Below are 24,331 nucleotides of genomic sequence, written 5' to 3'. Positions count from 1 at the left end.
CCCTGTATAATCTGTCATACTGTATAGATCTTAAATACTCATACGACCTAATTGGTTTTTAGTGTGTCTATTCTGTTTTTGCAAAGCAAGACAGAAACCCTACAGAACGTAGAGAATTGAGGCAGCATTTGTTGGGGAACAGAGGAACAGTTAGAGATGGAGAGAAAATGTTTTAGTGATCCTCTTGTTTCAATCCCTCTCTTCATTCTTTTCTCCCGCCGTGATAAAGATCTTTCCGCGCTTCATTAAGACAGACAAGCCAGTGTGGGCTGCTTTCTTCCCTGTGTGTGTGTGTTATAAGATGCATGCTAATCCTGTTGGCCAACTTGGCCTGTGTGTGTGTGTGTGCTTGGCTGATTGCATGTGTGTGGTGCTGGGAGCATCACTGGAGCCCTATCTAGGCTTAGGTGAGGAGGGTTAGAGGGGGTGGGGGTATAATCTGGTTTTAGAGCCATGGCTGATTGTGGCAAGAGGAGGAGAGGAGCCAGACAGGGAGGCGATGTGACTTGGGCTATGGGGTAACATTCTCACCCCAGACCCTCTTAATACACCTGACAGACAGACAGGTGAACAGACAGACAGGAGAACAGACAGACAGGAGAAGAGAGACACCAGATAGAGCGATCACACCTTTTAGGTACCTTTCCCTTTTCTTTCCTCTCAGACCAGCACACAGACGCCCACACTCAATACGTGATATTACTAGATTGCTTGTATGTATGTGTAAGTCTATGCTCACTTTCTGTATTTAACCACATTTAATCCAATGACTGAGATAATCAATCTGATGGAGAGGTTTTTGCCTGGTCCTCTCTCCACACAGAGATAACAATGACGTGTTTCAATTTAGGTCTCCATTCACCCAAGTATCGTCAAAGATGGTGGATAATGAAGATATTTCACTCAGGTCGTTCACCATTATAAAAAAGGTAAGTTCTGGTCTACTTAAATGGGTGTCCCCCCCCATAGACACCAATGCAATAGCAGCTTGTTCTGGTCTACTTAGTTTATTGACTTTCATTGAACCAGAAAAAAACTGTGAATTACGTGTCTCACTTCGTCCTCCATATCTGGTATCGTCTCTGTCCACCTCAGGGTCACGACGGGGCCAAGGGTCAACCGCTGAGCAAACATGTTTACAGACAGGAGAGAGGGATGGAGGAGACAGAGAGAGAGAGAGAGAGAGAGAGAGGGATGGAGAAGGAGACAGGGAGAGAGAGAGAGAGAGGGATGGAGAACGAGACAGGGAGAGAGAGAGAGGCTATAGAGGAGTGGTGAAAGAAAGGGAGTTGAAGGGAGGGGGATGGATGGAGGAGAGAGGGAGAGGGATGGAGGAGACAGAGAGAGAGAGAGGGATGGAGAAGGAGGGAGAGAGAGAGAGAGAGAGAGGCTGTAGAGGAGTGGTGAAAGAAAGGGAGCTGAAGGGAGGGGAATGGTAGGAGGGTAATTGGCAAGGGAAAGAGAGAGAGAGAAGGAGAAAGTGGCATGAGGCAGAGGAAGGAGATTAAAAATAATAATTAGCAGGCGTTTGACTGATAAATGAGCATGTGGTTAATTAACAGCCTTTTAACAGTGTGGATGTGGTTAGGCTACTAACGTCCTCTGTTTCTCCTAACTCTTCCTCCCTCTCTCTCACCCTCAATCTCTCTCATTTACTTTTGTAGCGCTGGTATCTGTCTTTTAACTCCATGATTTGTTTGGATCATGTGCGTATTCTTCTCTGTCACTCGCTGCGTCTTTCGATCATGGCTTGTACAAGGTTCGCTCAGAAGATAGAATTTGTTGTCAAGTGCCATGGCAGGCCTATAGTACATGACCCTATTCTCAAAGTCCTGTTCTCAAATCGCTGTATTCACATGAAGCCATCCATGTTTATGTTATTGATGAAATGAAGAAGGAAATATGGTTGCTGTTTCTATTGAAAAGAAAACCCCCGCATTGTGTAGATGAGCCTGAGTGATCAAATAATGTGAGTGCAGATAAAATCACCCTCTCCTTCTCTCTCGCCTTTCCCTCGCCTTCAAATGTAATTAACTGTGGTTTAAAATGGCCATTCTTAAATAAATGCCACACCGCCTCTTTTCTCTCTACCTCTCCATTTCCTGTCTCTCCTATTTCTCATCTGTCTATCTGCCTTTTCTTTCCCCTTGTAGCTGCTGTTTTGTTCTCTCATTCTGTCCCTCTACTGCTTGTGTCATCCTCAACATTGATTGATGTGAATTGTGAACATTAATGTACATGTGCAGATTCAGCAATTTCTTCATTGTTTCGCTTAACGGTCTTATTTTGCCGTCAAAAGGACGCTACCGGTAAAGAGCTTAGGAAAGTCAGAATCTCCATCTCTCTGTTCTCTCTTTTATGTTCATTCATTTATACTGCTATTTGGCCAAAGGATGGATGGATCTAAATACATATGTATACTGTTGTACCGTAGCCTATGGGAATACATTTAAATGATGGGCTCATAGGATTGTTTTAACAAATAAACATGTGTGTTGCCGTGGCCTCTGCCCTGCTAACAGGCCTTAATGCCCACAATGTTACTGTCTAAGCAGAATGGGGAAGAAAAGTAAGTCCTTCTGACTGAATGTATACATGAATATGGAAACTATGTTGTTTTGGATTAGCTTTCTTCGGGAACATGAGAACTGAGTATGGTTTCAATAAAGCAGGGCACTGGTCATCATGGGATCCAGCATACTGCCGTTTTCACCCTCCCTCCTCAAAATCCTGGGTCTCAGAGTGCCTTAAATGGGGGAGAGGAAGAGAAGGGAGGTGTTTAGGATTTGGTCCAAGTTGAATGGGAAGAATGACAGGTGGGGGAGTTAAGAACTTTCAGTATTGTATTATAACAACTTCATATGAGCCATTCTAAGGGTGATGCGTCTTCAAAGTCCATGAGGCTTTTTATAGCTCTACGGGTCGCTCTACGGGTCGCTCTACGGGTCGCTCTACGGGTCGCTCTACGGGTCCTTCTACGGGTCGCTCTACGGGTCGCTCTACGGGTCGCTCTACGGGTCGCTCTACGGGTCCTTCTACGGGTCGCTCTACGGGTCCTTCTACGGGTCGCTCTACGGGTCGATCTACGGGTCGCTCTACGGGTCGCTCTACGGGTCGTTCTACGGGTCTCTCTACGGATCGCTCTACGGGTCGCTCTACGGGTCGTTCTACGGGTCTCTCTACGGGTCTCTCTACGGGTCGCTCTACGGGTCGCTCTACAGGTTGTTCTATGGGTCGCTCTATGAAAAGAGTGCCTTTTGTGTTTCTTTGATATTTTAAGTAGGAATTGTGCACCAATATTTAATTTTAAAATCCTGTTATAGTCAACAAAGGCCCCTTTAATGTAGACCACATGGAGAATTAAATAAATCAGATTTTTAATATGAAGAACGGCTTGTTTTATTGGAGTGTTATTAGTGTTTTTTGGGTTGGCTTCGTCCTGACATTCGTGGTTTCTACTTTTTGATGATTTTTTTGTATACTTTTCTGACGTTTTGAGTGTACTGTTAAGGAGTTAGTAACTCAAGCATTTCACTGCACCCGCTATAACATCTGTTAAACTGTGTGCACAACCAGGTTGGAACTTTAATTTTGTTTGCTGAAGTGTCCGTCAACCCTGTATCCTTTCTAGGAAGATTTTAACCCACTTATTCCTAAAATGTCTCTAAGTTTCACCATTCTAAAGTCCTACTTACATTGTTGCTTTGACAGTCATTTCTGAAGATGATTATTTAATGTGATTCATTTACGTTTGTCCCTCATTTTAAGGTCAACCCTGTTACGTGAACTGAACTCTTGTTTTAAAATGGTGAAATTATTCCTTTTTCAATATGTTTTTCTAAAGAAACATTGAGCATCTAATAGTCAAATCATAGTGTAAAAGCAGGTGAGCTTACAAATATTTCTGGTACCATCCCCAGGATCTGGAAGGCGGCCCATATACTCCCCCTTCACATTGGTGGTGACGTGATTTAAATAATTGCCCCATTTCCAAACTCTCTTGCCTAGCAAAAATTCTAGAATCCTTGCTAAAACCTCAAATGTACAACAGTCAGATTTCAGACCAAGTCATAGTTTCAAAGTTTATTCGCCACGTGCACAGGATGCAACAGGTGCAAAACAGTACAGTGAAATTCTTACCTTGACAGCTCTTTCTCAACAATGCAGTGATAATAAGAACATGCTGTAAATACAAGTAAGAATAAAAACTACACAAGAACTAAGATGAAAGTTAAAGAACACGAGAATACAAATACAGTACCAGTCTAAAGTTTGGACACACCTACTCACTCGAGGGTGTTTCTTATTTGTACTTTTTTCTACATTGTAGAATAATAGTAATGACATCAACACTATGAAATTACACATACGGAATCATGTAGTAACCAAAAAAGGTTAAACAAATCAAAATAAATTGTATATTTGAGATTCTTTGCACACTCTTGGCATTCTCTCCACCAGCTTCACCTGGAATGCATTTCCAACAGTCTTGAAGGAGTTCCAAATATGCTGAGCACTTGTTGGCTGCTTTTCCATCACTCTGCGGTCCAACTCTTCCCAAACCATCTCAATTGGGTTGAGGTCAAGTGATTGTGGATGCCAGGTCATCTGATGCAGCACTCCATCACTCTCCTTCTTGGTCAAATACCCCTTAAACAGCCTGGAGGTTTGTTGGGTCATTGTCCTGTTGAAAAACAAATGATTGTCCCACTAAACGCAAACCAGATGGGATGGCATATCGCTGCAGAATGCTGTGTGCCTTGAATTATAAATAAGACAGTGTCACCAGCAAAGCAACCCCACACCATCACACTACCTCCTCCATGCTTCACGGTGGGAACCACACATGCAGAGATCATCCGTTCAACTACTCTGCGTCTCGTAAAGACAGGTTGGAACCAAAAATCTCAAATTTGGACTCAGCAGACCAAAGGACAGATTTCCACCAGTCTAATGTCCATTGCTCGTGTTCTTGGCCCAAGCAAGTCTCTTCTTATTATTGGTGTCCTTTAGTAGTTGTTTCTTTGCAGCAATTCGACCTGCAATTCGACCTGATTCACGCAGTATCCTCTGAACAGTTGATGTAGAGATGTGTCTGTTCCTTGAACTTTGTGAAGCATTTATTTGTGCTGTAATTTCTGAGGCTGGTAACACTAATGAACTTATCCTCTGCAGCAGAGGTAACTCAATATTAGGAAGATGTACACTCAGTGTGTAGCACATCTCTGCTACTTCTTTGGTTTTAAATCATGTTAATTGTTTGGATAAGGAGAAACACCTTGTGCGGCTCTTTTTATTGACCTGTTTAAAGCCTTTGACACTGTGGATCACTCATTACTTATTCAGAGGCTTTCGTCAATAGGCCTTGCCCAGGCTACGTGTTTAATGTACAAAATGCAGTGTGTATTTACAGATGGTGTTACATCAGGTTTTCTGAACATAACAAAGGGTGTCCCACAGGGATTGATTCTTGGTCCGGTTCTTTTCACTATTTACATTAACAATATTGGTTCACTTGTATGCAGATGACATTGTGGTGTTTGCTATTGCCTCCACAGCTGACCAGGCTCTGTCAGAGTTTCAATCTGCCTTTGTTGCCCTGCAGAAAGCCTTTATTGAACTGAAATTGGTAGTTTTGCAGGTATAGCAAGTTTGTTATTTTCCAAATCAAGTAAAAAGGATGGGACCAAAAACAAAAAAGATAACTAATGTAAAATATCCGTGTCCGTAAAATGTATATAGAATGTAGAAGCTGTAGAAGCCTAAGTGTTGTTGTGTTGTCCATTAGTTTACTCTAATTAGGGGAGAGGTTATAGGGTTAAAGGAAAATAATATCTATATTTAAAATTATATACATGTATTAAAAAGATAGAAGGGCAATTGTAAATGATGCAGACAATTACATTGATAGAAGCCACAATCTATTTGCAGTATTATTGCTGATCCACCCTTTATAAAAAAAAAATATGTGTCTGATGATGTATGCATACATACTTTGGATGGTGCCCTCATTGATCATGCCCCCGCTTATAAATATCTCAGCATCTGGATTGATGAAATGCTCACTTTCAAAAAACATGTTGAGTTAAGAAATTAAGAATTAAAATAGGCTTCTTCTATAGAAACTGGTCCTGTCTTTCGTTAAATAGAACAAAACACATTTTTCATTCAACATTCATTCCGGTTATTGACTATGGCAATATTGTCTATATGAATGCAGCTCCCCACTGTACTGTATTGAAGCCATTGAATGCAGTTTAGCATACTCCGTTACTCTTTATTACGGGTGATTGTCACGCCCTGGCCTTAGTTATCTAAGGGGGATTTATGTGTTTTGTCTGGTCTAGGGGTTTTTGTATGTTTATGGGGCTGTTTCCTTTCTAGGTAGTTTGTATGTCTATGGTTGCCTAGATTGGTTCTCAATTAGAGGCAGCTGTCTATCGTTGTCTCTGATTGGGAACCATATTTAGGCAGCCATATTCTCTGGGTAATTTGTGTTTGGTTGTCTTCTGTCTTTGTGTCATTGCACCAGATAGGACTGTTTTGGTTTTTTCACATTTGTTGTTTTGTTTTTTTGTAGTGTTTATGGTCTTTATTAAACATGTTGAACTCTAACCACGCTGCGCTTTGGTCCTCCTCTCCTTCAACGGAAGAAAACCGTTACGTGATAGGTTCAGTGAACATCATTGCATTTTGTATCAGAAAGTAGGCTAGCCCTCCTTGAAGTCTCGTAGATTGATACATTGTGATCTTTTTGTCTATAAAGCCCTCTTGCATTAACCTCTCCCACATCTTACCTCATTGTTAACCTTCAGACGTACAAGTTACCAGACCCGGACTCAGGGATGGCTGTTACGATCAACCCTGGCACTTCCTATACCTCGGGATTAAATAGTGAAGTTTGAACATGTACTCTTTGTGACAGGATGTTAAAACGAGGTGAAATCTAATGCGTTTACACCTCTCAAATCTAATGCGTTTACACCTCTCAAATCTAATGCGTTTACACCTCTCAAATCTAATGCGTTTACACCTCTCAAATCTAATGCGTTTACACCTCTCAAAAGGCACTGAATTGGTAGAACGACCTCCAGTTATCCCTATAGGCTTAAACATTCACTGATTCATGGCAAACATCTTGAGCACCTTATGTACCTGATTTGAGTTGATGTCTTTTAATATCATTAGATGTAAATAGCAAAAAGAAAAGATCACATTTCATGTGCGATTGAGTTCAACAATACTGGATCGCACACTGCTCCAATCGGCTGTGATGATAACATATGCATGAATCCAAGAATCCCTCAGAAGTTCAGCTACCAATTCCACATTTCTGTTTTATTTACATACAAAAGAAACCCATTAGCTGATCCCTCAGTAAAACTGGTGCAAGGTAAAAAAGCAGAATACCCTTATGAAAGAAAAGCAAATGACCCTTCAAGGCCAACATTGTTCCCCCATCACCGCCTGCTTGTTTGCATATCTATTCCTGTCTCATTACTCACACAGAGAAAGACAGTCATGCAAATTAGTGCTGGCACCCCTGCACAGCATTGTATTGATATACTGTTTCTATATCCCTGACGCACACACACACACATGCACAAACACACCAACCTCTCCCACCCAAAGGTCCAGTTATTGTGTGACTGCTGTCTTTGTGTTTACCAGCCCTGTCATTCCCATGCTCTCCATGTCGCTTTAAGAAGAGGATGGCTGCAGAGAAAGAGAGTGTGTGTGGTTGTGGGTGGGGGGCTGACAGCTAAAGAATAACCGGCAATCATAGCGACTGAACAGAGCTCAGCAGAACCCAGCCACTGAGGTCAGGGGGCAGTGGCACATTGAGAAATGCCAGGCAGCCCCACTGTACCAGCGTCACTGTGTCATCCTGTCCATCCTAGACCCCCTATCACCACCCCCACCAGACGCCCTGGCCCTGGGTGCTTTATGATTGGCTGCATGGACACTGCCACAACCCCCCCCCCCCCCCATCTGTCTGCAGCTGTGAGCCAGAGATTGGGACCTCTGTGACAGGGTGCTGGAGTCTGGTAGACTTGGGGGGGGGGGGGGGGGGGGGGGGGGATGAGGGTAGCCTTCTGTCAGACTCTTCTGCTTGTCTTCTTCCCTTACCATGCCTGCTTCACCCCTAACTCTCTCTGTCATATCTCCCTCTCTCTCTCTCCCTCCCATTATTTGATCTCACTGCATTGAAAAGGCCTGCTGACCGCTTAGGACTGCTAGTCAGAGAGTAATTGGGGAGAGAGAGAGAGAGAGAGAGAGAGAGAGAGAGAGAGAGATTAACGGTAAGGGAACGTAGACTTAAGAGTACAGAGTGTTTGTGTTTACTGAGTGTAATGAGAGCAATATGGGAGAGCGTGTGAAGTATTCAAGTCTGTTATCAGTGTTGAGTGTTTTAGTGCAGATCATTTTCTCTTTTAATGTCCGGAGTTTACTGTGCTGTTGTGCATCTGACCCAAAGTGAATGGGCACCACGTTTCAGAATGCAAGTTTCAGGTAATCCTGACTGCAATGAATGCTAAAAGGATTTCCCTCGTCATGCTGCTCCCGCCCTCTCCTCCTGTGTCTATCTATCCCACCCCTCCATCATTACTCCACCTTAAGGCCTTGTACCTCCCACCCGTCTCACCTACACTAGCCCTGTTGTGTGTATACTAAAGCAATAGCTCTTTGTTGTTCGAGTAGAGAGAGATGTCGTTCATTTGTCATGGACATGCAACACCAATTCTCTCCCCTGGGCCAACTACTGCACACACACATCACAGTGATGGGAGAGAGAAATGGGGAGAGATGAAGAGAGAGATCTGTGGGAGGTAGAGTTATGGAGGGCTAGATAAAGGGGGGGGGGGGGGGGGGGGGGGGGCGAAAGAGAAGAGAACAGGGATAAAAAATGTTTAAGCCAAACTTAGTTTCAGACACAAGCTGACAAGAGTCCATAAGCAGTTTGTGTTTCACAATTATGATGAAAGTATGTATTTATTTCCCTCCCTACCACAGTTATGATTAAAGTATGTATTTATTTCCCTCCCTACCACAGTTATGATTAAAGTATGTATTTATTTCCCTCCCTACCACAGTTATGATTAAAGTATGTATTTATTTCCCTCCCTACCACAGTTATGATTAAAGTATGTATTTATTTCCCTCCCTACCACAGTTATGATTAAAGTATGTATTTATTTCCCTCCCTACCACAGTTATGATTAAAGTATGTATTTATTTCCCTCCCTTTTCCCTCTGCGGTTCGTGTTTTATTCAAATTTCTTTAACCACAGAACCATTTTACTCTTGACTTTCCTGTCCCTAATTATGCCCATGCCACATTGACTGCACACAAGTGTTGTCACAGTTAACCGTGAATGCTCTGTGTAGTAGACTGTGACCTGGCCTCAGGGAGGGGAGGGGTGTGGGGGAATTCTGTGGCCCAATCTGGCAACCCCACCATGCTGATCAGTCAATGTCACCTTTGATCGGGGGCCAGTAGGGTATCATGACAGCATGGTGACATCATGGCTCTGGACTGCCATTGTTACAGATTGAATGTTCAGAATATAACAGTTGGCAGACGTTTGTGTTAGCTCTTTCTCTCTCGCTCTCTCCCTCTCTCTATCAGTAAATTAACTTCTAACCCAACATAATCATCATCTTCATCGTCATCATCATTAACTCAGTGTGGAGGTTATTTCACCATGTTCAAATAGCAGCGTTGGGGTCAGGGGTTAGGTGGCGGACAGAGGGGCTTTTACTGGCTGTGTTAGGGAAGCCCCTAAGGCATTCTGTGTTTATCCCGGTTGTGGGGAGGGAGATTGGGGTACAAGATGTGAGTGGGGGTCTGAGAGTGAGGGGTGGGGGTAGTCACAAGGATGTGAGGTTGGAGCAAGACTTCTGCTTAGAATGAGATGTGAAAGGTCGTGTGAAAATTCCTCTTCCTCACTGGATGACCTAAAAGAGTAGGCTGCACACTCCATCCCGGAAGTGATGTCACAGAGCTTGTCAGTGTTGTCTTGGGGTCGCTCACTCCTTCTCCATGAAAACCTCATTTTCATTTGACCTTTAACCCTGAATGACAGCATTTTTAGATATGTGCTTCATGCTATTCTTATTACTTTAGTAGACGTGCATCTCTATTTAAAGGTGTAGCTCATGGATGCTCCATAGAGAGTTGTTGTTCAGCTTTACTCTTGACCTGCTGCAACCATGGAGGGTGTTTTAGGACTAGTCCTTTAAATAGAAAATATCATCTTTACTATGCCACATGTCAAAGTTGTCTGACTGTCTGTCTGACTGTCTGACCTGTCTGACTGTCTGTCTGACTGTCTGTCTGACTGTTTGTCTGACTGTCTGTCTGTCTGTGGATAGAGAGATATTGTTCATATGTTCCTGCAGTGAAAATACTGTAATGAAAAGAGCACCGCCATAGAGACACTACATCACCAAAAGTATGTGGACCCCCATTCAAATTAGTGGATTCGGCAAACCATACACAAATGGTTTGTCGAGATCAGTGTGGAAGACCTTGACTGGCCTGCGCAGACCCCTGACCTCAACCCCATCGGACACCTTTGGAATGAATTGGATCGCCGACTGCGAGCCAGGCCTAATCACCCAACATCAATGCCCAACCTCACTAATGCTCTTGTGGCTGAATGGATTCTGCTGCAGTCAATACCACAAGCCCGTTCTCCCCAATTAAGGTGCCACCAACCTCCTGTGTTTTATATTCTGTTGCATGTATCTCTCTAAACTACAACTGAGATGCTATTTATATGATAGCATGTTATGTGTATATGTTCAGTATGTACGTGTTGTATTAACAGTGTTCCTGATACAGTACTGTGTCATAGTGAAAGAGACTTTGTTGAAACTCTAAAGTAATGTTATCAGATCAGGGCAGTAGAGGATTTATTGTGGCCTAAAGGCTGCGCTGTATGGACTGTAATAGCAGCAGACTGTATACAGAGTTAATCCTGGCCTGACAAGCTCAAACCAGCCAGGGTTCTTGTGGGGGGGGGGGGGGGGGGCGCTATGGTAGAGGAGGCTGTGCTGGAGACCTAAACTTGGGGCTGGATCAGGGTTGTTCTGACCGTCTGCGACCCGTCTAGGGCTGTCAGGCAGGCCCAAGGAGGAGGTAGGGGGGGGGGGGGGCCTCGGGAAGGGGGGGCTTTTAGACCGGCAGGCAGAGTGAGTGACGGAGGTTTGGAGGAGACCTGACAGGGCAGACTGCAGAGCTGCTGTTTATGTATGTATGCTGGCCCTCCAAAACTGTGTTTATGAAAACAGTGGCCTACTGCCAATCAGATAGGGCTGGGATGGGGACTGAGGGAAACTGAGAGAATGGAAGAGAAAGGGAGTGAGAGAGAGAGGTGGGGAAAGAGCGGGATCGTAAAGGATGGTAAGAAGATCAGAGAGAGTAGATGGTAAATGCAAAGGATGAGAGACTAGATAAAGAGAATATATATATATATATATATATATAATGTTCGGTGTAGGAATATATTCTAAAGTATATCCACTCTGCAGCACCAGCCAAACCTTTCCTAATCCATCTCTCTGTATCCATCTCTTTATCACCTTCCCTCTCCCAAGTTTCTGCTCCTCCTCTTCCTCCCTGTGTCAGCCGAGCTCAACTCTCTTATAGAAGTAACACAACTTTGTCTGTTTCACTAATCCTCTCCTGCCTCTAATTTGATTCGTCTCTCCTCTGTAATTAGATCCTCTCGTCTCCCTCTGGTTTCACAGATTGGGAGCGTTGACTCGCACACGGCGCTGCCCCAAATCAACCATATCTACCTCCTCTCAATACTTCTCCCTCTCCACCCCCCTCTTTCTACCCCATCCGTCCTGCTTCCCTGGCACTCCGGGAGCCAAAATAGCGTTGTTGTACCGACACAGCCCCCACCCCTCCCTCCCCAACTCCTACATTGCTTGCCCACTGGCTGCAATTGACTGAGTTCCCTTGTCTTTGAAGTGGCACATGCAGAATGGAGATTCTGTGGTTGTTATGCCCTGCTCCGTGCCCTCTACTATAGCCCACAGGCCGCAGTGTGCAGATCGCTGAGTCGCATTCACAGCCCAGAACCGTTCCTGTGTGCATGAGATGTTTATTTGAGAACGTTTATTTGTCTGTGTGTGTGTGTGTGTGTGTGTGTGTGTGTGTGTGTGTGGGTGTGTGTGTGTGTGTGTGTGTGTGGGTGTGAATGTGTATATTCTTTCTAAATACTTTTATACTTTCTGTAATCAATGGCATATTTTGTCAATGTACTGTATATTGACAAATGTACTACATCGTTAGAATCATGTACAGTATGTGTTTAAAAAAAAGTTATGTTTTATTGTCGAACACTCTAGATTGGTGCAGTGAAATGTGTTGTTTTACAGGGTCAGTCATAGTACTAGTAGCCATAGTGCTAGGAGGAAATGAGGGTTAAGTGCCTTGCTCAAGGGCACATCGACAGATTGACCCTTTTGCCTACTGGCCCAACGTTCTAACCGCTAAGCTACCTGCCACCTCAATTTACATGCCACTTTCTTGGTTAATCTGACACATCTTGTGTCCATGATATTTCCTGTGTGTATGGTCTTGTCTGTCTGCATTGCGCCTGTGTATTTGGGTTTATAGGTCCACAGAAGCCCGTGTATTTGTGTTTATATGCTCCACAGAAGCCTGTGTATTTGTTTTTATAGGTCCACAGAGGCCTGTGTATTTGTGTTTATAGGTCCACAGAGGCCTGTGTATTTGGGTTTATAGGTCCACAGAGGCCTGTGTATTTGTGTTTATAGGTCCACAGAGGCCTGTGTATTTGGGTTTATAGGTCCACAGAGGCCTGTGTATTTGTGTTTATAGGTCCACAGAGGCCTGTGTATTTGTGTTTATAGGTCCACAGAGGCCTGTGTATTTGTGTTTATAGGTCCACAGAGGCCTGTGTATTTGGGTTTATAGGTCCACAGAGGCCTGTGTATTTGTGTTTATAGGTCCACAGAGGCCTGTGTATTTGGGTTTATAGGTCCACAGAGGCCTGTGTATTTGTGTTTATAGGTCCACAGAGGCCTGTGTATTTGGGTTTATAGGTCCACAGAGGCCTGTGTATTTGTGTTTATAGGTCCACAGAGGCCTGTGTATTTGTGTTTATAGGTCCACAGAGGCCTGTGTATTTGTGTTTATAGGTCCACAGAGGCCTGTGTATTTGTGTTTATAGGTCCACAGAGGCCTGTGTATTTGGGTTTATAGGTCCACAGAGACCTGTGTATTTGTGTTTATAGGTCCACAGAGGCCTGTGTATTTGGGTTTATAGGTCCACAGAGGCCTGTGTATTTGTGTTTATATGCTCCACAGAGGCCTGTGTATTTGTGTTTATAGGTCCACAGAGGCCTGTGTATTTGTGTTTATAGTCACATGACATTCTAGTAGTGTGTACAACAGGACAGAGGTGAGGGAAAAGTGAAATGACTGCAGCACGTACTTCAAGAGTGTGTTTCAAATGTCCTTAATTGTTTTGTGCTTCTTTTATTTATATCTGTAATATGCAGAATCCCCTGAAGCTGCTTTGTGGCTGAAATACTGTTTACTTCCTTTGATTTGGAATCCTTTGGCTTTTTACTGCTAGCGTTAATTAACCTTCAATAGGAAAAATTAGCAGGGAGGCACATACTGTTACAGGCACACATACAGTAAACACACACACTGTTACAGGCACACATACAATGCACACACACACTGTTACAGGCACACATACAGTACTCACACACACACAGACGCAGAACTGATGAAAGTTTTCTCAGTTTTTGATCTGACATATCCCTCCCCGCTGTTTTTATTTTCTGTCTGCAAACTCTATTACAAACATGTTCTCTCTCTCGCTCTCCTCTCTTTATGTACAGTGGTCTGTAATTCCATCTAGTCTTTGTTGCCTCCTTTCACTGATTCTTTGAACTTCTGTCAGAACAGAAACAACATAACAGGTTCAAAGAATATACATGTTTTTACTGTTTACAACGATTCCCTCTCTGCTGTTAACTTTGTCTCTCCCTTTTGGTTTCTCTCTGTCTACGCTATGTCATCATCTTCTCTCATGTTTCTAATTTCCTGTAAATGGCCCATTGTCTGGTAAAACACTCCATCGTTGTGATACAGCCTCTCATTAGCTGTTCAGTTTAATTAAAAAGCTCATTCATGTGAAAATGGGACTGATAGTGATTTCCCTCCCAATCATCTACCTCTCACAGCAACTTTTAATTAGAATCCTGTTTGATTGACATTGGGCTCGCCGACTGTTCTCTCTGTGGACACACAGGAAGCACACACACACACACACACGCACACGCACACGCACACGCACACGCACACGCACACGCACACACACACACACACACACACACACACACACACACACACACACAGAGTGACAGCCTACTAGCACTGCTCTTACTTAGTGTGAACTCTCCTTCGTCTTCTCCTTGCACCTCTCCTTCTCTCGTTCCCTCTCTCCTCTCCCCACCTGTTTTCTAAACGCGCCCGCTGGTGTCAATGTTCTGATAGGTTCATTCACTCAGTGTTTACTGTGCTGAAAAGATTCCCTTCAGGCCTCTTTCTCGCTCTCTGTTATTCTTTTATCTCTCCCTCTTTTCTTTTCTCCTTCCCTCGCTTCGTCTCTGCATCTTAATCAGGTGTGTGTGCACAGCTTCATCATAGGAAGGCACACAGAGGGAGCGGGGGATGGTGGAGACAACAGAGGAAGAGGAGGGGATGAAAGGAGGAAGGGTGACATTGAGCAGCAGACACAGTGAGTGATGATGTTGGAAAAACACATCCCATCTTCCTCCTCTGTTGTTTTTGATGGTGTACAGTGATACAGATTCATATCAATATTGTGAGCTGGATCCAGCCTCACCTTTGTGTGTATTATACAGCCAGGTCAGACTGTGTGTCCGTTCTTCAGGAAGGGAAATGCAGTGAGGAAATCAGATTAGACACACTCCCAACTCAGATTCTCGTTCCATACCGAAGGGGGGGGGGGGGGGGGGGGGGGGAGATGGACAGACTGGGAGTTTTGAAGGAGGGGGCGCGGTGGACTTGGTTAAACTGGGTCTCCACTGCAGTCAGGCTCAGAGCTGCAGGGTAGTGTCCCACGGAAATGAGCCATTAGAATTTTGGATTTATTTATTTATCTCCTTTATTTTTCCTTTTCTGCAGTGGGGTGGGGGGGGGGGGGTTTGGGAACGATTTGAGGGACAGACAGGATAGCCCCCACGGCAGCCCGGGTGTGGGAGTGGGATGTCGTGGTGGAAATGTTTCTATTACCGTATGGCTTTTTTGTTCAATCAGGATTATTTAGGGATGTGGAGATGGAACGTCTTGGACATGTCCGATCCACTTCCAGAGTAGACACAGAACTCTTGGTCTCAATCCACACTCGCATGCCCAGACAGTAAAGCAGGCCCAGACAGTAAAGCAGGCCCAGACAGTAAAGCAGGCCCAGACAGTAAAGCAGGCCCAGACAGTAAAGCAGACCCAGACAGTAAAGCAGGCCCAGACAGTAAAGCAGGCCCAGACAGTAAAGCAGGCACAGACAGTGAGTGTCCCCTACCCCCTCCTCGCCAACAAAAACAAGATAGGGGTCGAGCAGTAGCCGAGCCATATTCCAGACCAATACTCATGTTCTTTTCCACCTCCTTGCTCTTGACTGTGGCACTTCTGAGCACTTTTTTGACAACTTTGTCTAGTGGGGCTGAGGACAAGTCTCCCACCCTACTGCCCCAACCTACTCCCCTGCCCCACCCTACTGCCCGAACCTACTCCCCTGCCCCACCCTACTCCCCTGCCCCACCCTACTGCCCAAACCTACTCCCCTGCCCCACCCTACTGCCCCACCCTACTCCCCTAGCCCACCCTACTGCCCAAACCTACTCCCCTGCCCCACCCTACTGCCTGAACCTACTCCCCTGCCCCACCCTACTGCCCCGCCCTACTCCCCTGCCCCACCCTACTGCCCCACCCTACTCCCCTGCCCCACCCTACTGCCCGAACCTACTCCCCTGCCCCACCCTACTGCCCAAACCTACTCCCCTGCCACACCCTACTGCCTGAACCTACTCCCCTGCCCCACCCTACTCCCCTGCCCCACCCTACTACCCCACCCTACTCCCCTGCCCCACCCTACTGCCTGAACCTACTCCCCTGCCCCAACCTACTGCCCCACCCTACTCCCCTGCCCCACCCTACTGCCCAAACCTACTCCCCTGCCCCACCCTACTGCCCAAACCTACTCCCCTGCCCCACCCTAATCCCCTGCCCCACCCTACTGCCCAAACCTACTCCCCTGCCCCACCCTACTCCCCTGCCCCACCCTACTGCCTGAACCTACTCCCCTGCCCCACCCTACTGCCCAAACCTACTCCCCTGCCCCACCCTACTGCCTGAACCTACTCCCCTGCCCCACCCTACTGCCCCAACCTACTCCCCTGCCCCACCCTACTGCCCCACCCTACTGCCCAACCCTACTGCCCCAACCTACTACCCAAACCTACTCCCCTGCCCCACCCTACTGCCTGAACCTACTCCCCTGCCCCACCCTACTGCCCAAACCTACTCCCCTGCCCCACCCTACTGCCTGAACCTACTCCCCTGCCCCACCCTACTGCCCAAACTTACTGCCCTGCCCCAACCTACTGCCCCACCCTACTCCCCTGCCCCAACCTACTGCCCGAACCTACTCCCCTGCCCCAACCTACTCCCCTGCCCCAACCTACTGCCCGAACCTACTCCCCTGCCCCACCCTACTCCCCTGCCCCACCCTACTCCCCTGCCCCAACCTACTCCCCTGCCAAACCCTACTCCCCTGCTTCACCCTACTGCCCCACCCTACTCCCCTGCCCCACCCTACTGCCTGAACCTACTCCCCTGCCCCACCCTACTGCCCCACCCTACTCCCCTGCCCCACCCTACTGCCCAAACCTACTCCCCTGCCCCACCCTACTCCCCTGCCCCACCCTACTGCCCAAACCTACTCCCCTGCCCCACCCTACTGCCTGAACCTACTCCCCTGCCCCACCCTACTGCCCGAACCTACTCCCCTGCCCCAACCAACTCCCCTGCCCCACCCTACTGCCCCACCCTACTCCCCTGCCCCACCCTACTCCCCTGCCCCACCCTACTGCCCAAACCTACACCCCTGCCCCACCCTACTGCCCCACCCTACTCCCCTGCCCCACCCTACTGCCTGAACCTACTCCCCTGCCACACCCTACTGTCCGAACCTACTCCCCTGCCCCACCCTACTGCCCCACCCTACTCCCCTGCCCCAACCTACTCCCCTGCCCCACCCTACTGCCCGAACCTACTCCCCTGCCCCACCCTACTGCCCCACCCTACTCCCCTGCCCCACCCTACTGCCCCACCCTACTCCCCTGCCCCAACCTACTCCCCTGCCCCACCCTACTGCCCCACCCTACTCCCCTGCCCCACCCTACTGCCCCACCCTACTCCCCTGCCCCAACCTACTCCCCTGCCCCACCCTACTCCCCTGCCCCACCCTACTGCCCCACCCTACTCCCCTGCCCCAACCTACTCCCCTGCCCCACCCTACTCCCCTGCCCCAACCTACTCCCCTGCCACACCCTACTGTCCGAACCTACTCCCCTGCCCCACCCTACTGCCCCACCCTACTCCCCTGCCCCAACCTACTCCCCTGCCCCACCCTACTGCCCGAACCTACTCCCCTGCCCCACCCTACTGCCCCACCCTACTCCCCTGCCCCACCCTACTGCCCCAACCTACTCACCTGCCCCAACCTACTCCCCTGCCCCACCCTACTGCCCCACCATACTCCCCTGCCCCACCCTACTGCCCCAACCTACTCCCCTGCCCCACCCTACTGCCCCACCCTACTCCCCTGCCCCACCCTACTCCCCTGCCCCACCCTACTCCCCTGCCCCACCCTACTGCCCCACCCTACTCCCCTGCCCGAACCTACTCCCCTGCCCCAACCTACTCCCCTGCCCCACCCTACTGCCCGAACCTACTCCCCTGCCCCACCCTACTCCCCTGCCCGAACCTACTCCCCTGCCCCACCCTACTCCCCTGCCTCAACCTACTCCCCTGCCCCAACCTACTCCCCTGCCCCACCCTACTGCCCGAACCTACTCCCCTGCCCCACCCTACTCCCCTGCCCCACCCTACTCCCCTGCCCGAACGTACTCCCCTGCCCCACCCTACTCCCCTGCCCCACCCTACTGCCCGAACCTACTCCCCTGCCCCACCCTACTGCCCCAACCTACTCCCCTGGCCCAACCTACTCCCCTGCCCCAACCTACTCCCCTGCCCCACTCTACTGCCCCACCCTACTCCCCTGCCCCAACCTCCTCCCCTGCCCCACCCTACTCCCCTGCCCCACCCTACTGCCCCACCCTACTCCCCTGCCCCAACCTACTCCCCTGCCCCACCCTACTCCCCTGCCCCACCCTACTGCCCCAACCTACTCCCCTGCCCCACTCTACTCCCCTGCCCCACTCTACTCCCCTGCCCCACCCTACTCCCCTGCCCCACCCTACTCCCCTGCCCCAACCTACTCTGCTGCCCCACCCTACTGCCCCAACCTACTCCCCTGCCCCACCCTACTGCCCCAGCCTACTGCCCCAACCTACTCCCCTGCCCCACCCTACTGCCCCAACCTACTCCCCTGCCCCACTCTACTCCCCTGCCCCACCCTACTGCCCCACCCTACTCCCCTGCCCCAACCTACCCCCCTGCCCCACCCTACTCCCCTGCCCCACCCTACTGCCCCAACCTACTACCCTGCCCCACTCTACTCCCCTGCCCCACCCTACTCCCATGCCCCACCCTACTCCCCTGCCCCAACCTACTCCCCTGCCCCACTCTACTCCCCTGCCCCACCCTACTCCCCTGCCCCAACCTACTCCCCTGCCCCACTCTACTCCCCTGCCCCACTCTACTCCCCTGCCCCACTCTACTCCCCTGCCCCACCCTACTCCCCTGCCCCACCCTACTCCCCTGCCCCAACCTACTCCCCTGCCCCAACCTACTCCCCTGCCCCACTCTACTCCCCTGCCCCACCCTACTGCCCCACCCTACTCCCCTGCCCCACCCTACTCCCCTGCCCCAACCTACTCCCCTGCCCCAACCTACTCCCCTGCCCCACCCTACTGCCCCAACCTACTCCCCTGCCCCACTCTACTCCCCTGCCCCACCCTACTGCCCCACCCTACTCCCCTGCCCCAACCTACCCCCCTGCCCCACCCTACTCCCCTGCCCCACCCTACTGCCCCAACCTACTACCCTGCCCCACTCTACTCCCCTGCCCCACCCTACTCCCCTGCCCCACCCTACTCCCCTGCCCCAACCTACTCCCCTGCCCCACTCTACTCCCCTGCCCCACCCTACTCCCCTGCCCCAACCTACTCCCCTGCCCCACTCTACTCCCCTGCCCCACTGTACTCCCCTGCCCCACTCTACTCCCCTGCCCCACCCTACTCCCCTACCCCACCCTACTCCCCTGCCCCAACCTACTCCCCTGCCCCAACCTACTCCCCTGCCCCACTCTACTCCCCTGCCCCACCCTACTGCCCCACCCTACTCCCCTGCCCCACCCTACTCCCCTGCCCCAACCTACTCCCCTGCCCCACCCTACTCCCTGCCCCACCCTACTGCCCCACCCTACTCCCCTGCCCCACCCTACTCCCCTGCCCCACCCTACTCCCCTGCCCCACTCTACTCCCCTGCCCCACCCTACTGCCCCAACCTACTCCCCTGCCCCAACCTACTCCCCTGCCCCACCCTACTCCCCTGCCCCACCCTACTCCCCTGTCCCAACCTACTCCCCTGCCCCAACCTACTCCCCTGCCCCACCCTACTCCCCTGCCCCACCCTACTCCCCTGCCCCAACATACTCCCCTGCCCCAACCTACTCCCCTGCCCCACCCTACTCCCCTGCCCCACCCTACTCCCCTGCCCCACCCTACTTCCCTGCCCCAACCTACTCCCCTGCCCCACCCTACTCCCCTGCCCCACCCTACTGCCCCACCCTACTCCCCTGCCCCACCCTACTGCCCCACCCTACTGCACCACCCTACTCCCCTGCCCCAACCTACTCCCCTGCCCCACCCTACTGCCCCAACCTACTCTCCTGCCCCACCCTACTGCCCCACCCTACTCCCCTGCCCCAACCTACTCCCCTGCCCCACCCTACTGCCCCACCCTATTCCCCTCCCCAACCTACTCCCCTGCCCCAACCTACTCCCCTGCCCCAACCTACTCCCCTGCCCCACCCTACTGCCCCACCCTACTCCCCTGCCCCACCCTACTGCCCCACCCTACTGCACCACCCTACTCCCCTGCCCCAACCTACTCCCCTGCCCCACCCTACTGCCCCAACCTACTCTCCTGCCCCACCCTACTGCCCCACCCTACTCCCCTGCCCCAACCTACTCCCCTGCCCCACCCTACTGCCCCACCCTACTCCCCTGCCCCAACCTACTCCCCTGCCCCAACCTACTCCCCTGCCCCACCCTACTCCCCTGCCCCACCCTACTCCCCTGCCCCAACCTACTCCCCTGCCCCAACCTACTCCCCTGCCCCACCCTACTCCCCTGCCCCACCCTACTCCCCTGCCCCACCCTACTCCCCTGCCCCACCCTACTCCCCTGCCCCAACCTACTCCCCTGCCCCACCCTACTCCCCTGCCCCACCCTACTGCCCCACCCTACTCCCCTGCCCCACCCTACTCCCCTGCCCCAACCTACTCCCCTGCCCCACCCTACTGCCCCACCCTACTCCCCTGCCCCACCCTACTCCCCTGCCCCAACCTACTCCCCTGCCCCACCCTACTGCCCCACCCTACTCCCCTGTCCCACCCTACTGCCCCACCCTACTCCCCTGCCCCACCCTACTGCCCCAACCTACTGCCCCATCCTACTCCCCTGCCCCACCCTACTGCCCCAACCTACTCCCCTGCCCCACCCTACTGCCCCACCCTACTCCCCTGCCCCACCCTACTGCCCCACCCTACTCCCCTGCCCCAACCTACTCCCCTGCCCCACCCTACTGCCCCAACCTACTCTCTTGCCCCACCCTACTGCCCCACCCTACTCCCCTGCCCCAACCTACTCCCCTGCCCCACCCTACTGCCCCACCCTACTCCCCTGCCCCAACCTACTCCCCTGCCCCAACCTACTCCCCTGCCCCACCCTACTGCCCGAACCTACTCCCCTGCCCCACCCTACTCCCCTGCCCCACCCTACTGCTCCACCCTACTGCCCCACCCTACTCCCCTGCCCCAACCTACTCCCCTGCCCCAACCTACTCCCCTGCCCCAACCTACTCCCCTGCCCCAACCTACTGCCCCACCCTACTCCCCTGCCCCAACCTACTGCCCTGCCCCACCCTACTGCCCCACCCTACTCCCCTGCCCCAACCTACTGCCCCACCCTACTGCCCCACCCTACTCCCCTGCCCCAACCTACTCCCCTGCCCCACCCTACTGCCCCACCTTATTCCCTTTCCCCACCCTACTGCCCCACCCTACTGCCCCACCCTACTCCCCTGCCCCAACCTACTCCCCTGCCCCACCCTACTGCCCCACACTACTGCCCCACCCTACTCCCCTGCCCCAACCTACTCCCCTGCCCCACCCTACTGCCCCAACCTACTCCCCTGCCCCAACCTACTCCCCTGCCCCACCCTACTGCCCCACCCTACTGCCCCAACCTACTCCCCTGCCCCACCCTACTGCCCCAACCTACTCCCCTGCCCCAACCTACTCCCCTGCCCCACCCTACTGCCCCACCCTACTGCCCCACCCTACTCCCCTGCCCCACCCTACTGCCCCACCCTACTCCCCTGCCCCAACCTACTCCCCTGCCCCACCCTACTGCCCCAACCTACTCCCCTGCCCCACCCTACTGCCCCACCCTACTCCCCTGCCCCAACCTACTCCCCTGCCCCACCCTACTGCCCCAACCTACTACCCTGCCCCAACCTACTCCCCTGCCCCACCCTACTGCCCCACCCTACTGCCCCAACCTACTCCCCTGCCCCACCCTACTGCCCCAACCTACTCCCCTGCCCCAACCTACTCCCCTGCCCCACCCTACTGCCCCACCCTACTGCCCCAACCTACTCCCCTGCCCCACCCTACTGCCCCACCCTACTGCCCCAACCTACTCCCCTGCCCCACCCTACTGCCCCACTCTACTGCCCCACCCTACTCCCCTGCCCCAACCTACTCCCCTGCCCCACCCTACTGCCCCAACCTACTCCCCTGCCCCACCCTACTGCCCCACCCTACTCCCCTTCCCCAACCTACTCCCCTGCCCCACTCTACTCCCCTGCCCCAGCCTACTCCCCTGCCCCACCCTACTCCCCTGCCCCACCCTACTCCCCTGCCCCACCCTACTGCCCCAACCTACTCCCCTGCCCCACCCTACTCCCCTGCCCCACCCTACTCCCCTGCCCCACCCTACTCCCCTGCCCCACTCTACTCCCCTGCCCCACTCTACTCCCCTGCCCCACCCTGCCCCACCTTACTCCCCTGCCCCACCCTACTCCCCTGCCCCACCCTACTCCCCTGCCCCACTCTACTCCCCTGCCCCACCCTGCTCCAGGCTGAGGAGATGGGGCGATAAGATTGTGGTAAGAGCTGAAGGAGGTGTTTGAAGTTATGGATGAGGTGTTGTCTTATCACTGGGAGCAGGTCTGAGTCGTCCGCCAGGGCCTTCGAAGTAACGGATGAGCCAGACGGGAGTGGAGACAGCGAGGAGGTGAGGGATCGCCGTGACGATGAGGGGTGATGAAGAGCCAGGACACGCGCAGATACAGATGGGCTCATCCACACCAAAACATCAACTATCTTCCTGACAACAAACATCCACCAACACAACGCTGCCATTGTGCTGCTGCCGGGCTGTGAGGACATCAGACAACCCTAGAGAAGAGTACTGCAGTTCCTCAGCTCAGTGAAGATGCTCATCCCAGTTTATTGTCTAATGTGCGTGGTCCATATTGTAGCTAGTGCCGTTTGGCTGGTGTACTTCAGTACGACTGATGTTAAATTGGTCAACCTGAATAGCACTGTGATTACTGTGCCCACTGCCAAGCTAATAGTGCCTAGTTCATCCCCAACCCACTTGTCCATTATCTCTATAACGTATTTATCCTTATTGATTTGGTTAACATTCCAGCATCTCTCTGTGAGGAAGACTGACTCCAATGTCAGACTCTACTTTTCACTGTGTATTAATATCCATAATCCCAGTTGTTATTGAATGGAAGGAGTAGTTGATTTAAGGCCTGAGTGAACTGGGAGGGAGGAATAGACATTAGGACTGCTTCATCTGGAAGAGGTTATCCGGCCAGGCCGCCCTCCCGCTCTCATCTGGATGTAGTTTTGACTTATGGAATACACATTTTGGTTCACTCGTTCATTTTCTTCCCCTGCTAATCCTTTCTTTCCTATTCATCCTAATGAAGCGAAACTGTTTGCAAACACGAACACGGTTTCTCTTTCCTATGCCTCTCATTTCTGGGTCCGTCCTACTGCCAATGCCACTCTGGCGCCAGAACAGCCCCTCCCACCCCTCCCCCACATCCTCCTCCTCCTATCCCAACTCTATCCCAACTCCTCCTCCTATCCCAAAACCTTCTCCAAATGTATTTCTTCTCCTCATCTTTATTTTTCATGTTGACTCTCTGGTCTTTCTGATCAAAATTGCTCTAGCCTTTGGCACCCTGTGCATCTCATCACCTGTGTGTGTGTCTGTGTGTGTCTGCGTGTGTATCTGTATATGTGTGTGTGTGTGTGTGTGTGTGTGTGTGTGTGTGTGTGTGTGTGTGTGTTTGTGTATGTCTATCTTTGTGTCCGTCTGTGTATGAGAGGTGGGGTGTTGGGGAGTGTGTTGCTTGATTAAAGCCCTGCTGGGTCGATGCTTGCCCTGTGCATGAACAGTTGAACCATGTTTGTGTTTTAGTATTCTAATGCAGAGTGCGGTTAGATTACTCAGATGGGCCTTCTGTGTTCTCTGGCCCCCCAGGCCCATGATTGGTAGAGAGCCGTGGCCGGTGGCCCTTGGTTCTGCTCCTGTCTTCCTGTTCCAATCAGGATGGAGGGATGAAAGGAGGGCGTGCCGTTCCTGAAAGAGAGGCCTCATCTCTCTCCTTTTGCTGTTTGTCTCTTTGTGCTCTTTCTGTCTCCATCTAATTTCTCTCTCTCTTCCTTTGTGTATTTCAGTTTCTCTTTCTCTGTCTCTCTCCCTCTGTCTCTCTCTGTTGAATTCTGTCTCTGTGTTTCTCTCTCCTTCAGGTCTC

At 51.2% G+C, this 24,331-nt stretch overlaps 1 long non-coding RNA gene across 1 annotated transcript in view; it reads left to right on the top strand.

The window, feature by feature from the left end:
- Positions 1–491: 491 nt before the first annotated feature.
- LOC118940485 overlaps positions 492–24,331 on the top strand; it is a 33,757-nt gene continuing 9,917 nt past the window's right edge. The window contains exons 1-2 of the long non-coding RNA XR_005037043.1: positions 492–637; positions 851–929. This is a non-coding gene — a long non-coding RNA (uncharacterized LOC118940485). The remainder of the gene's footprint in view (positions 638–850; positions 930–24,331) is intronic.

The sequence above is a fragment of the Oncorhynchus mykiss genome, chromosome 17, assembly GCF_013265735.2.
Source record: "Oncorhynchus mykiss isolate Arlee chromosome 17, USDA_OmykA_1.1, whole genome shotgun sequence".
Classification (NCBI taxonomy): Eukaryota; Metazoa; Chordata; class Actinopteri; order Salmoniformes; family Salmonidae; genus Oncorhynchus; species Oncorhynchus mykiss.
The sequence above is the reverse complement of the archived record's forward strand: the minus strand, read 5'-3'. Positions and strand labels throughout refer to the sequence as shown.